Genomic DNA, 15,403 nt, shown 5'->3' with positions numbered 1-15,403 from the left:
AGACATGTAAACTCCCTTTCTAAAACAAAGATTCATAATTTTCTAAGATTTCACTAAGTCTCTGTGTTTGCCAAACATGACAGCATGATAGGGAAGGAATGAAGGCCCTTGTGCTATCATAACTTGCTGGGCAAGCACAAGGCAGGGATGTGCGCTAGAGGCTTCTTTTGCTGGGAACAGCCCAGCACGTAAAGTTAACCCTGAGATCAACACCGTCAGTGAGATGAGTTATAGGACTTCATGGCAGAGCATCACAGAAACTCAGGAACATATCAAAGCATTCGTTACTCTGGTGGCAGGAAATAAGCTGAAAGAATTTAGAGAATTGCAATCACACATAATAGCGTTATCACTGGTGACTAGAATTTGAATTATGTGCACACAGACTTCTCCCCCAGTAGGTACTGCTTACAAGCACTTAAGGAAAATGGGGTTCTGGATAAAATCAATTAGAGAGCAGTTACACGAAGTTGGGCAAATGCTATAAAGTGTAAACAGTAGGACAGAGTGCAGCCAGGGTGGGTGAAATTCAATTCTGAGTAAAAAGTGCAGTTTTGACAGCATTGCTGGGGAATATTTGTTTCCCTTGGGGATGTGATAGTTTAGGACTGTCATTATGATGGACATGCAATCACTGAGACTCCTGCACGGGACATTCTTTGTTTGCACTCCTCAGCATCTACCATAGCATGCTGTAGGTGTGATGGGGCAGTGCAGAGGGGTGGTGGGGAGAGCTACAGTTCTGACCAGATCTCTCTAATTGCCAAAATGACTCAAACTATATAGGTTGAGCCCTTTTATCAAGGGCAGAGATCAAGGCAGCCCACAGCAGGAAATTCTCTCCATAGTCCTTGAAGTTGGCAGACAATCAGAATCACGAAGGAACTTTTTTAAAAACATAGATTCCTGGGCCCTATCACCCAGAATCTGACCTTGTAAGTCTGGGCTGCAGCCCACAACCTTGTCTTTTTTCAAAAAAGTTCCATGGTGGTTCTGTAATCCAATAGTTTGGGGACCACTGGTTTACGTGATAGTGCTTTATTATTCATTTATTTATTTATTTATTTATTTTTGAGACGAAGTCTCCCTCTGTCACCCAGGCCAGAGTGCAGTGGTGCAATTTGGCTTACTGCAACTTTGACCTCCTGGGCTCAAGTGATCCTTCCACCTCAGCCTCCCAGGCAGCTAGGACTAAAGGTGCATGTCACCAAGCCCAGCTAATGTTTGTAGTTTTTGTAGAGAGAGGATTTTGCCATGTTGCCCAAACTGTTCTCAAACTCCTAGCCTCAAGCAATCCTCTTATCTAGGCCTCTGAAAGGGCTGGGATTACAGACATGAGCCATAGCACATGGTCGAAGTGTATTTTTGCCAGTAAGTAGCAAAAATGGAAGATAAGTAGAAAAGGAGGGAATGAGATTTGAGAGTCCCATAGTATCTGTCAGAGCCTCTAACCCTCTTCTCTTCTGCCTAGAGGTCCACGGCCCTGAGGTTTTCTTCTGGATGATGAGAGGGTAAGCCTGGCAGCTTAGGGAGCTATGGACTGCTTCATACTGCAGAAGAAGGACTAAGAATGGGCTATGCCTAAGCTGATTAAGATGATTCCCCTCTCTATGTGGTTTGTCTGCAGGCAAAAATGAGGACTTTAGATCTGAGTGAATTAAATAACTCAAGTCTAGTTCAAATTAGTGTTTCTCCCTCTGTTAGTAAGGAAGGATGTCTTTCCCTCCTACTCTCTCGACAGTCTTGGCCCTAGTATTTAGAGCTTTATAGATAAATACCAAGTTATAAAGTTTAGTAAAGACATAGACCAACAGTCAGCAACCTTTTTTTAACCTTAAGGAAAAAAAATACATAAACGCATTATTCTAAACTGCCAACGCCAACTCTGTAAGATTTTTTATTGTTATTGAGTATATTTTAATGAACTTATAAACAGGGTGGCTCTCTGTTTTTGTAGCAAGTAGCCAGCCATTAGTTTGAATGGCCACCTGGGTACCATTGCTTTCTATCTTCTAAACACTGCACAGTCATTAAGGATATTCTGCATGAAATGACATTGCTGAGGGAAAACCTGGTTGCCATACACACGTGGCTACAGGGCTGCTGAGTGGTTTAGAGAAGTCTTGGAAGGTGCTACCCACGTTCCCAAGCACCACTCCTGTCCCTCACTTCAAATGAGGTATACAATAGATTTCAAAGACTTATTTTAAAATGCCCCCAATTGCATAATTATTTTTTAGATAATTATGCATTTGATATTTGATAACTCGAATGGTTACCAAATAGTTAAAAAAAACTAGAATCGATTATCTCACGGAAAGAATGTTCAACTCTGCATCTAGAATTTCTTTTAGTCATTCCAGGGAGAGTAATGAAAAAGCAGTAAATTATTATTGCACTGAGTTTTCAGTGGATGAATCTGGAAGCAATATTACCAGGATCTGTGTAACTCTGTATGTTAAGTCATACCATCATGCTCTTTGCTCTTGCATAATTTGGTAGAAAATGGTATGAAGTTTAACAAACAAATAAGGTGCATTTAAAAATAAATACTGCTAAAATGTAACCATAAATTTAGAAAATCAGTGGATACTATAAAATTATAGCATAAAGTCCCAGTCCCATTTCCAAACATCCTTATTGGTACCCAGAACTTTTCTGGATGGTGAATAGAGCTAGTTTCTAGTGATGCAATAAAGTGTGAAAAATGGTCTTGTACTCAGTTGCTTAGTTGTTTGAAAAACAGATCTTGAACATGAAAAAAATGAATAATAAATCACAGAATTTTCACCCAATCAATTTCTTCATAGGTTATGTTGATTCTGGCAAAAAGTTGAAAGGCAGAAATGGGAAAAAAACATCAAACCAGGGCTAGAAACATAAATCAGACAGTTTAAGTGGGCTTTCAGAGAAAAAATTCAAAGGAAGGGAGAACTAATTTACTTGACTGTTAAGTGCTTAGAGAGCTTTACTTACAGTAATTTCTTATGCTGAATATCAGAATTTTTAAACTTTTAAATAGAATTTAAATTGAAATAGCTACAATTTCCTGACAGATTACAACGTGCCAAACACTTTATATACATTAGTTTGCATCCTTACCTCAGTCTTCATTGCAGAGATTATTATTATCATTTTACAAATGATAAAATGGGGACTTGAACAGGTTAGGTCACATAGTATAGTTGATTATATTACTGTTCACCCTATTTGCCCCTCTTTGTGTGAATCCAGGCATGGTCACAGCACTGACTTCGGCCAATGAAATGTGAGCAGAAATGATGTGTGTTACTTCTGGACAGAAGTTTTAAGAGCCAATGCATGGTTGGCTATGCCTTCTGTCTGCTGTGAAATCAGCAGTGCTCCAGATGGAAGAAGCTTGGGTCCTGGAGTGAAGACTGTGTGGAGTAGTCGCATTCAGCCCATGATGGGCATAAAGCATGAATGAGAAACAAAACTAGGAGGTGGTAAGCCACTGATAGTTCGAGATTGCTCATTTCTGTAACAAAATCTAGCCAATCCTGTCTGGTACACACAGTTTAAGTGGCAAAACCCAAGTTTCTTTGATTTCTAAGCCTTGGGCACAGAAGAAAGGTAGTGACATAGATTAGGCACTCCATAAACATTTGTTGAAGGAAGGAATTTTTGGTTGTTGCCCAGCATTGAACACAATACTTCAGATGTGATCTGATCCACGTAAGAGTCATTAGGAGTACAAACACTCTTTTTACACTGAACATCTGTTAATGAAGGTTTAGAGTACATTAGCTTTTTTGTCAACTGTACTTATTTCTTTAACAAAAAAATTATTGTCTACATAACATGTACAAGGCACAGAGTGAGGTGTCATGGCTGATACAAAAACAAAACATAAAAATGATTGTCTTCCAGCTGTTCATAATTTCATGAGTGAGAGTCGCACATTCACAACCAGCTGTGTCAAAAGGCAATGAATAGAGTTGGACAGTGTGTTTTGTTAACTGTAGATTGAGTATGGAACGAGGCAGTCATGAATTTCAGTCATTCATTCCACAAATACATGTTGAGCATCAACAATGAGTTGAGTGCTGTGTTCACTCCTGCAGATACAGGTTAAAAAAAAATACAGTCCCAGTCTCAAAGGTCTCGCAAGCTAGTGCGAGAGACAAATTAGTTAATAGGGAATTATACTAGAGCATGATAAGAGCTGTAATAAAGTTAAGCTCAGGAAGCTATGGATATATGGAGGAAGAATATTAGCCTGGAAGAGTCAAAGAAGGCATTCTGGAGGAAGTGAGTCATAAGTTGATTCCTAAAAGATGAGTGAGTGTTTGCAGATGAAGAAGGAGAGGGAATGTACTGGTGCAGAGAAGAAGAAGTACATTTGCCTGTAATCCCAGCATTTTGGGAGGCCAAGGGGGGTGGATCACAAGGTCAGGAGATGGAGACCATCCTGGCCAACACGGAGAAACCCAGTCTCTGCTAAAAATACAAAAATTAGCTGGGCGTGGTGGCGTGTGCCTGTAATCCCAGCTACTTCAGAGGCTGAGGCAGGAGAATCATTTGAACCCGGGAGACGGAGGTTGCAGTGAGCTAAGATTGCACCACTACACTCCAGCCTGACGACAGAAAAATATTCTGAAAAAAAAAAAAAAAAACAAAAACTACAGTCAAGCCCCAGTGAGCAGTTGGTGGAAAGGCGAGGACACAGAGACAAAATAGTTTGAAAGAACATGACTTGTTCTAGGAGACAGCAAGTAATACACTGTCTTAGTCAGCATGGGCTACCCTAATAAAATATTATGGACTGAGTAGTTTAGAATAGAAATTTAGTTCTTCACAGTTATGAGGGCTGGAAGTCTTACATTAGGGTGCCAGCCTGGTCAGGGTCTGTTGAGGGTCCTCTTCCTGGCTTGCAGATGGCTGCCTTCTTGCTGTGCCCTCACATGGCAGAGAAAGATTTCTTCTTCTTTTTATAAGGCCACCAATCCTACCAGCCCCACTCTTATGACCTCATTTAACTGTAATTAAGGCCTAAAAAAACAATCACATTAGGGGTTTAGGGCTTCAACATATAAATTTGGGAAAGGCACAAATATTCAACCCATAACATATACTAAGGATTGAAAATAAGAAAAAATTTAGTCTGAGCATGGTGGCTCATGCCTATAATCCCAGCACTTTGGGAGGCGAAGGCAGGAGGATCACTTGAGACCAGGAGTTCAAGACCAGCCTGGCAACATGGTGAAACCCTATCTCTACAAAAAATACAAAAATTAGCCAGGCGTGGTGATGCACACCTGTAGTCCCAGCTACTCGAGAGGCTGAAGTGGGAGGATCACCTGACACTGGAAGGTTGAAGCTGCAGTGAATTGAGATCATGCACTGCACTCCAGCCTGGGCGACAGAGTGAGACCCTGTCTCAAAAATAAATAAATTTAAAAAGTGAGGTCAGAAGAAACAGAGAGGATGAATAGATTTCAGAAAAATTAAGAAGGAAATAGAATAAACAAGGTCTTTGGTGATCAAATGAATTGGTACGTTAGGAGTCAAAGATGATCTCAAAAGTTGGGTTCCAGTGACTGAGAAAGTGGAATATGATGTGGTAAATGTGGAAAAACAAACTGAATTTTCCTCTGCTCTCACACAACAATCACAATCCTTGGGTGTCCTCCAATTCAATTCCAACACTATTAACCTGGAGATAGCATTAGATCCCACAGGTTAAGGGCTCAGTCCCCAGGACATCCTGCCACACCTATCAGACAACAGTCACAAGTCCAGGCCTCTGGAACTTCTGATTGACTGGCTCAAGTTGAGGTTTCCACTACCCTCTTTGAGTTTGATTAATTTGCTGGAGTGGCTCCTAGAACTCAGGTAAACACTTTCATTTACTGGTTTATTATAAAGGAGATTACAAAGAATACTGTTATGGTTTGGCTCTGTGGCCCCACCCAAATCTCATCTGGAATCATAATCCCCACATGTTGAGGGAGGGTGATGATTGGATCATGGGGGTGGTTTCCCACATTGTGTTCTCATGATAGTGAGTAAATTCTCATGAGATCTGATGGTTTTATAAGGCAGTTTTCCCTGCTCTTTCTAGCTGGGTCATTCCTGCCACCGTATGAAGAAGTTATTTGCTTCCCCTTTTGCTTCTACCCTGATTGTAAGTTTCCTGAGGCCTCCTCAGCCATCTGGAAATGTGAGTCAATTAAACCTTTTTTACTATTATTATTATTATACTTTAAGTTCTAAGGTACATGTGCACAAGTTGCAGGTTTGTTACACAGGTATACATGTGCCATGTTGGTTTGCAGCACCCATCAACTCATCATTTACATTAGGTATTTCTCATAATGCTATCCCTCCCCTAGCACCCCACCCCACAACAGGCCCTGGTGTGTGATGTTCTGCTGCCTGTGTCCATGTGTTCTCATTGTTCAACTCACACTTATGCATGAGAACATGCGGTGTTTGGTTTTCTGTCCTTGTGATAGTTTGCTCAGAATGATGGTTTCCAGCTTCATCCATGTCCCTGCAAAGGACATAAACTCATCCTTTTTTTATGGCTGCATAGTGTTCCATGGTGTATATGTGCCACATTTTCTTTATCCAGTCTATTATTGATGGACATTTGGGTTGGTTCCAAGTCTTTGCTATTGTGAATAGTCCTGCAATAAACATACGTGTACATGTGTCTTTAGAGTAGCATGATTTATAATCCTTTGGGTATATACCCAGTAATGGGATCGCTGGGTCAAATGGTACTTCTAGTTCTAGATCATTGATCCACACTGTCTTCCACAATGGTTGAACTAATTTACACTCCCACCAAGAGTGTAAAAGCGTTCCTATTTCTCCACATCCTCTCCCACATCTGTTGTTTCCTGACTTTTTAATGATCCCCTTTCTAACTGGCGTGAGATGGTATCTCATTGTGGTTTTGATTTGCATTTCTGATTACCAGAGATGATGAGCATTTTTTCATATGTATGTTTGCTGCATAAATGTCTTTTTTTGAGAAGTGTCTCTTCATATCCTTTGCCCACTTTTTGATGGGGTTGTTTGTTTGTTTCTTGTAGATTCTGGATATTAACCCTCTGTCAGATGGGTAGATTGCAAAAATTTTCTCCCATTCTGTAGGCTGCCTGTTCACTCTGATGGTAGTTTCTTTTGCTGTGCAGATGCTCTTTAGTTTAATTAGATCCTATTTGTCTATTTTGGCTTTCGTTGCGGTTGCTTTTGGTGTTTTAGTCATGAAGTCCTTGTCCATGCCTATGTCCTGAATGATATAGCCTAGGTTTTCTTCTAGGGTTTTTATGGTTTTAGGTCTTACATTTAAGTCTTTAATCCATCTTGAGTTAATTTTTGTATAAGGTGTAAGTAAGGGATCCAATTTCAGCTTTCTACATATGGTTAGCCAGTTTTCCCAGCACCTTTTATTAAATAGGGAATCCTTTCCCCATTTCTTGTTTTTGTCAGGTTTGTCAAAGATCAGATGGTTGTAGATGTGTGGTGTTATTTCTGAGGCCTCTGTTCTGTTCCATTGGTCTATATCTCTGCTTTGGTACCAGTACCATGCTGTTTTGGTTACTGTAGCCTTGTAGTATAGTTTGAAGTCAGGTAGTGTGATGCCTCCAGCTTTGTTCTTTTGGCTTAGGATTGTCTTGGCTAAGCAGGCTCTTTTTTGTTTCCATATGAAATTTAAAGTAGTTTTTCCAATTATGTGAAGAAAGACACTGGCAGCTTGATGGGGATAGTATTAAATCTGTAAATTACCTTGGGCAGTATGGCCATTTTCACGATACTGATTCTTCCTATCCATGAGTATGGAATGTTCTTCCATTTGTTTGTGTCCTCTTTCATTCCACTGAGCTGTGGTTTGTAGTTCTTCTTGAAGAGGTCCTTCACATCCCTTGTAAGTTGGATTCCTAGGTATTTTATTCTCTTTGTAGTAATTGTGAATGGGAGTTCACTCATGATTTGGCTCTCTGTTTGTCTCTTCTTGGTGTATAGGAATGCTTATAATTTTTGCACATTGATTTTGTATCCTGAGACTGCTGAAGTTGCTTACCAGCTTAAGGAGATTTTGGGCTGAGACGATGGGGTTTTCTAAGTATACAATCATGTCATCTACAAACAGAGACAATTTGACTTCCTCTTTTCCTAACTGAATACCCTTTATTTCTTTCTCCTGCCTGAGTGCCCTGGCCAGAACTTCCAATATTATGTTGAATAGGAATGGTGAGAGGGGGCGTCCTTGTCTGCTGTCAGTTTTCAAAGGGAATGTTTCCAGTTTTTGCCCATTCAGTATGATATTGGCTGTGAGTCTGTAATAAATAGCTCTTATTATTTTGAGACACGTTCCATCAATACCTAGTTTATTGAGAGTTTTCAGCATGAAAGGCTGTTGAATTTTGTCGAAGGCCTTTTCTGCATCTGTTGAGATAATCATGTGGTTTTTGTTGTTGGTTCCGTTTATGTAATGGATTATGTTTATTGATTTGCATATGTTGAACCAGACTTGCATCCCAGAGATGAAGCCAACTTAATTGTGGTGGATAAACTTTTTGATGTGCTGCTGGATTCGGTTTGCCAGTATTTTATTGAGGATTTTCACGTCAATGTTCATCAGGAATATTGGCCTAAAATTATCTTTTTTGTTGTTGTTGTGTCTCTGCCAGGCTTTGGTATCAGGATGATGCTGGCCTCATAAAATGATTTAGGGAAGATTCCCTCTTTTTCTATTGATTGGAATAGTTTCAGAAGGAATGCTACCAGTTCCTCTTTGCACCTCTGGTAGAATTCGGCTGTGAATCCATCTGGTCCTGGACATTTTTGGTTGGTAGGCTATTAATTATTGCCTCAATTTCAGAACCTATTGGTCTATTCAGGTGTTTATAGTATTCTCTGATGGTAGTTTGTATTTCTGTGGGATCAGTGGTGATGTCCCCTTTATTATTTTTTATTGTATCTATTTTATTCTTCCTTCTTTTCTTCTTCATTAGTCTTGCTAGTGGACTATCTATTGTGTTGATCATTTCAAAAAACGAGCTCCTAGATTCATTGATTTTTTGAAGGGTGTTTTGTGTCTCTATCTCCTTCAGTCCTGCTCTGATCTTTGTTATTTCTTGTCTTCTGCTAGCTTTTGAATTTGTTTGCTCTTATTTTTCTAGTTCTTTTAATTGTGATGTCAAGGTGTCAATTTTAGATCCTTCCTCCTTTCTCTTGTGGGCATTTAGTGCTATAAATTTCTCTCTACACACTGCTTTAAATGTGTCCCAGAGATTCTGGTACATTGTGTCTTTGTTCTCATTGGTTTCAAAGAACATCTTTATTTCTGCCTTCATTTTGTCACTTACCCAGTAGTCATTCAGGAGCAGGTTGTTGAGTTTCCATGTAGTTGTGTGGTTTTGAGTGAGTTTCTTAATCCTGAATTCTAATTTGATTGCACTGTGGTCTGAGAGACAGTTTGTTGTGATTTCCATTCTTTTACATTTGCTGAGGAGTGTTTTACTTCCAATTATGTGGTCAGTTTTAGAATAAGTGTGATGTGGCACTGAGAAGAATGTATATTCTGCTGATTTGGGATGAAGAGTCCCGTAGATGTCTGTTAGGTCCACTTGGTCCAGAGCTGAGTTCAAGTCCTGGATATCCTTGTTAATTTTCTGTCTTGTTGATCTGTCTAATATTGACAGTGAGGTGTTAAAGTTTCCCATTATTGTGTGGGAGTCTAAGTCTCTTTGTAGGTCTCTAAGAACTTGCTTTATGAATCTGGATGCTCCTGTATTGGGTGCATATATATTTAGGATAGTTAGCTCTTCCTGTTGAATTGATCCCTTTGCCATTATGTAGTGGCCTTCTTTATCTCTTTTGATCTTTGTTGGTTTAAAGTCTGTTTTATCAGAGACCCAGGATTGCAACCCTTGCTTTTTTTTTGCTTTTCATTTGCTTCCTCTTTTCCTAATTGAATACCCTTTACAAAGGGAAGCTGGTATCATTCCTTCTGAAACTATTCCAATCAATAGCTGCTCCATCCCTTTATTTTTAGCCTATGTGTGTCTTTGCACATGAGATGGGTCTCCTGAATACAGCACACTGATGGGTCTTGACTCTTTATCCAACTTGCTAGTCTGTGTCTTTTAATTGGGGTATTTAGCCCATTTACATTTAAGGTTAATATTGTTATGTGTGAATTTGATCCTGTCATTATGATGCTAGCTGGTTATTTTGCCTGTTAGTTGACACAGTTTCTTCATAGCTTCAGTGTCTTTACAATTTGGCGTGTTTTTGCAGTGGCTGGTACCAGTTGTTCCTTTCCATATTGAGTGCTTCCTTCAGGAGCTCTTGTAAGGCAGGCCTGGTGGTCATAAAATCTCTCAGCATTTGCTTGTCTGTAAATGATTTTTTTCCTCCTTCACTTATGAAGCTTAATTTGGCTGGATATGAAATTCTGGGTTTAAACTTCTTTTCTTTAAGAATGTTGAATATTGGTCCCCACTCTCTTCTGGCATGTAGGGTTTCTGCAGAGAGATCCACTGTTAGTCTGATGGGCTCCCCTTTGTGGGTAACCCGACCTTTCTTTTTGGCTGCCCTTAACATTTTTTTCCCTCATTTCAACCTTGGTGAATCTGACAATTATGTTTCTTGGGGTCGCTCTTCTTGAGGAGTATCTTTGTGGTGTTCTCTGTATTTCCTGAATTTGAATGTTGGCCTGCCTTGCTAGGTTGGGGAAGTTCTCCTGGATAATATCCTGAAGAGTGTTTTCCAGCTTGGTTCCATTTTCCCTGTCACTTTCAGGTACATCAATCAAACGTAGATTTGGTCTTTTCACATAGTCCCATATTTCTTGGAGGCTTTGTACATTTCTTTTCATTCTTTTTTCTCTAATCTTGTCTTCTCACTCTATTTCATTAATTTGATCTTCAATCACTGATATCCTTTCTTCTGCTTGATCAATCGGCTATTGAAGATTGTGTATGCTTCACGAAGTTCTCATACTGTGGTTTTCAGCTCCATCAGGTCATTTAAGCTCTTCTCTACACTAGTTATTCTAGTTAGCCATTCATCTAACCTTTTCTCAAGGTTTTTGGCTTTCTTGCAATGGGTTAGAACATGGTCCTTTAGCTTGGAGAAGTTTGTTATTACTGACCTTCTGAAGCCTACTTCTGTCAACTCATCAAACTCATTCTCTATCCAGTTTTGTTCGCTTGCTGGCAAGGAGTTGTGTTCCTTTGGAGGAGAAGAGGCGTTCTGGTTTTTGGAATTTTCAGCCTTTCTGCTCTGGTTTCTCCCCATCTTTGTGGTTTTATCTACCTTTGGTCTTTGATGTTGGTGACCTACAGATGCGGTTTTGGTATGGATGTCCTTTTTGCTGATGTTGATGCTGTTCCTTTCTGTTTCTTAGTTTTCCTTCTAACAGACAGGCCCCTCAGCTGCAGGTCTGTTGGAGTTTGCTGGAGGTCCACTGCAGACTCTGTTTGCCTGGGTATCACCAGCGGAGGCTGCAGAGCAGCAAATATTGCTGCCTGATCCTTCCTCTGGAAGCTTCATCCCAGAGGGGCACCTGTCTGTATGAGGTGTCTATTGGTCCCTACTGGGAGGTGTCTCCAGGGACCTACTTGAGGAGGCAGTCTGTCTGTTATTGGAGCTTGAATGACATGCTGGGAGAACCACTGCTGTCTTCAGAGCTGTCAGGCAGGGACATTTAAGTCTGCAAAAGCTGTCTGCTGCCTTTTGTTCAGATATGCCCTGCCCCCAGAGGTGGAATCTAGAGAGGCAGTAGGCCTTGCTGAGCTGTGGTGGGCTCTGCCCAGTTTGAGCTTCCCTGCTGCTTTATTTACACTGTGAGCATAGAACCACCTACTCAAGCCTTAGCAATGGCAGATGTGCCTTCCCCTGCCAAGCTCTAGTGTCCCAGGTTGATCTCAGACTGCTGTGCTGGCAGCGAGCAAGGCTCCGTGGGCGTGGGACCCACCGAGCCAGACATGGGAGGGGATCTCCTGGTCTGCCAGTTTCAAAGATCATGGGAAAAGCACAGTATTTGGGCAGAAGCGTACTGTTCCTTCAGGTACAGTCCACTCATTGCTTCCCTTGGCTAGGAAAGGGAAATCCTCCAACTCCTTGTGCTTCCCGGGTGAGGCAACACCCTGCCCTGCTTTGGCTCACCCTCCATGGGCTGCACCCACTGTCCAACCGGTCCCAGTGAGATGAACCAGGTACCTCAGTTGTAAATGCAGAAATCACCTGTCTTCTGTGTCAATCTCACTGGGAGCTGTAGACTGGAGCTGTTCCTATTTGGCCATCTTGGAAGCGACCCACCTCTTTTCTTTATAAATTACCCAGTCTCAAGCAGTTCTTTATAGCAATGTGAGAGCAGATGAATACAGATACAGATGAAGCTATGCATAGCGGGAGGTGTGAGGGAAAGGGTGTACAACTTCCATGCCCTTCATGGGTGTGCCACCCTCCAGGAACTTCCATGTGTTCAACTATCTGGAAGCTCCCAAACTTAGTCCTCCAAGGATTTTATGAAGGCTTCATTACATAGGCATGATTTATTAAACCACTGGCCACTTGTGATCAACTTTGCCCTCAGCCCCTCTCCCCTCTCCCAGTTAGAGCGTTAGGCTGAAAGTCCCAATCCTCTAATCGTAGGTTGGTCTTTCTGGTGACCAGCCCCCAACCAGAAGCTATCTAGGGACTGCCAGCCATTGGTCAATCATTACTGTGTAAAAAGATGTCAATGTAGAGTTTCTAAGGATTTTAGGAGTTGTATGCCAAGAAATAGGCTGAAGACCAAATATGTATTTCACATATCACAGGTGCTGTTCAATAAAGGAGAAGGATTTGGGCAGAGTGTGGAATGGATAATATTAATCGTTTAATTTGGAACATATTGAGTTGTGGGTATTGGTCAGACATACAGCCAAAAGGATCAGCAATTATATATACATACATGTGCACACACACACACAGATGTGTGTATATGTAATATAAATATATATATGTATATATTTTTTGAGACAGAATCTTGCTCTGTTACCCAGGCTGGAGTGCCATTGTGGCCCACTGTAGCCTCCATCTCCCAGGCTCAAGTGAAGTAGCTCAGACTACAGGCATGTGCCATAGCACCTGGCTAATTTTTTAAATTTATTTTTTGTAGAGACACTGTCTTGCTGTGTTGAGCAGGCTGATCTCGCACTCAGGGGCTCAAGTGATTGTTTGACCTAGGCCTCCCAAAGTGCTGGAATTACAGGTGTGAGCCACCACACCTGGCCAGCAATTGGATGTATTACTTTAGAACTTTGGAGCAAAATTTGGCCGCTAGACTTAGTGATGATAGGAGTATAGGTTGTTCATGCTAGTGACCACTGGCAGTGAATAAGAACACCTAGATAAGATGAGCAGAGGGCTAAATGTCAAGATCATTAAATGACAAGATAAGAGGAGGGAAAATGATGGAATCCTGGAAAATACTAATATTCAAGAGATAAGTGCAGTTGAGAAAATAATATTATCCTGGAAGGCAAGAAATGAAGAGTTTTGAGAAGAAAGCAGACAACAGTGTCAAATGCCCTTGAGAGGCCACATAAGGCAAAGGCTGAAAATTCAATTATTTTGAGAAATTAAGAATTTATTGCTAACTGTGGCAAAAGCAACTTCAGTGAACAGAGTGAAACCAAAAGATACTGAAGTGAATTAAGGTGAGAAAAGAGGTGAGAAAGGTAAAATGACAAATGTAGACCCCTCCTTTCAGTTCAAGAAGAAGGTTTGAAACTGTATTGCTAGAGGAAAGGGAGAACATGTTGACTAGGGCCAACTAGAAGGATCGGAGGTAAGGTTGGAGCTCTTAAAAGAATAGTGATACCAATTTGTACAAATGTTTGGTCTACCTTCATCAGTATCAGGTATAGGTTAGAGAAGGTGGGTAGTTGGGTTCACCAGGATTGGGATTTTGCCAAGTGGGTATATAGAAGAATGAGGAAGAATGAAATTGAGAGTGTTAAGCAAGAGAAAGATTGAAAGGATGGGGCTTTGTTTTTAGGCTACCTAGAGAAGGAAATAAAAACTAGAGGAAGCTGAGAAATTGGGGTGAAGTAGAAGAATCATCAAGGGGCTTAGTGACTTTGATGCAATTAAAAACACACATTGATAAGAAGATTGTACTCAGACATTGTACAATTTAAATTGTAGTTTAAGATTTCAGAAATGGAACAATTCTAATTGATGACAAGATCTAGGAAGTAATTTAGAGTATGGACTAGAAAAAACTAGATATCGGGAAAAGATTAATGATCTGTGAATCTTGGATACTTGCGTGTGCTTATATGTTGACACAATGAATCCATTGGAGAGGGAGAATGTATCAGCCAGCAGGAAACAGATGAAATACCTACTCTGATTCTAATGTGAAATTCTAACTCCACACATTGTGGAATCTTCTAATTCCACATTGGGATATTTGAGGAAGGAACTACTTACAACAGTGCAGTTACAATATAGAGAACCAACAGGATCGTAGAGAACTCTGAGGCAAGAAACAGTGGAACAATTACCATAGATTTGAAAAGATGAGGGGAAGGAGCAATTACCAGAACCTGGAAGAAGGCTGTCTTGAGAGGACAATGACTTTGGTCAAAAGAAACAGCCAATCCAAGAAGACTTGTCTGGGAAGAAGGCAGAGGAATAAATATAGTAGTTCCCCTTATCCATGGTTTTTCTTTCCAAGGTTTCAGTTACCCATGGTCAACCACAGTCTAAGAATATTAAATGAAAAATTCCAAAAATAAACAATTCATAAGTTTTAAATTGTTCACTATGCCAAGTAGCACAATGAAATCTCGTTCCATCCGGCCTGGGACGTGAATCATCCCATTGTCCGACATATCCAAACTGTATATGCTCCCTGCCCGCTAGTCACTTAGTAGCTCTCTCAGTTAGCAGATCGACTGTTGAGGTGGTATGGCAGTGCTTGTATTCAAGTCACTCTTATTTTACTTAATAATGGCACCAAAGCACAAGAGTGGTGATGCTGGCATATTTTTATAATTGTTCTACTTTATTATTAGTTATTGTTGTTAAAGTCTTACTGTGCCTAATTTATAAGATAAAAGTTATAGGCAAGTACATATAGGAAAAACATAGCATATACAGGGTTTAATGCTATCTTTGCTTTCAGGCATCCACTAGGGGTCTTGGAACATATCCCCTGGATCAGGGGGAACTACTGTACTTTTATTTCACGCTCTTCTTTCTCTCAAGTACCTTGCTGGGGCTTCCCCATAGACAAACCCCACCAGAAAGTAGAGGACAAAGAAGTCTGTTGATACAGTTTATATAGACTTTGGCCTCCCCCAACACAGAGCTGGGTAGACAAGGATGCAAAGTTGCTCTAGAGAGGCAAACAGAGAGACATCCA

General features: G+C 40.7%; 1 pseudogene; it reads left to right on the top strand.

Moving 5' to 3' along the window:
- LOC102131062 (glyceraldehyde-3-phosphate dehydrogenase-like) overlaps positions 1-15,403 on the top strand; it is a 31,125-nt pseudogene that overhangs the window by 9,341 nt on the left and 6,381 nt on the right.

The sequence above is a fragment of the Macaca fascicularis genome, chromosome 1 (assembly GCF_037993035.2).
Source record: "Macaca fascicularis isolate 582-1 chromosome 1, T2T-MFA8v1.1".
Taxonomy (NCBI): domain Eukaryota; kingdom Metazoa; phylum Chordata; class Mammalia; order Primates; family Cercopithecidae; genus Macaca; species Macaca fascicularis.
The sequence above is the reverse complement of the archived record's forward strand: the minus strand, read 5'-3'. Positions and strand labels throughout refer to the sequence as shown.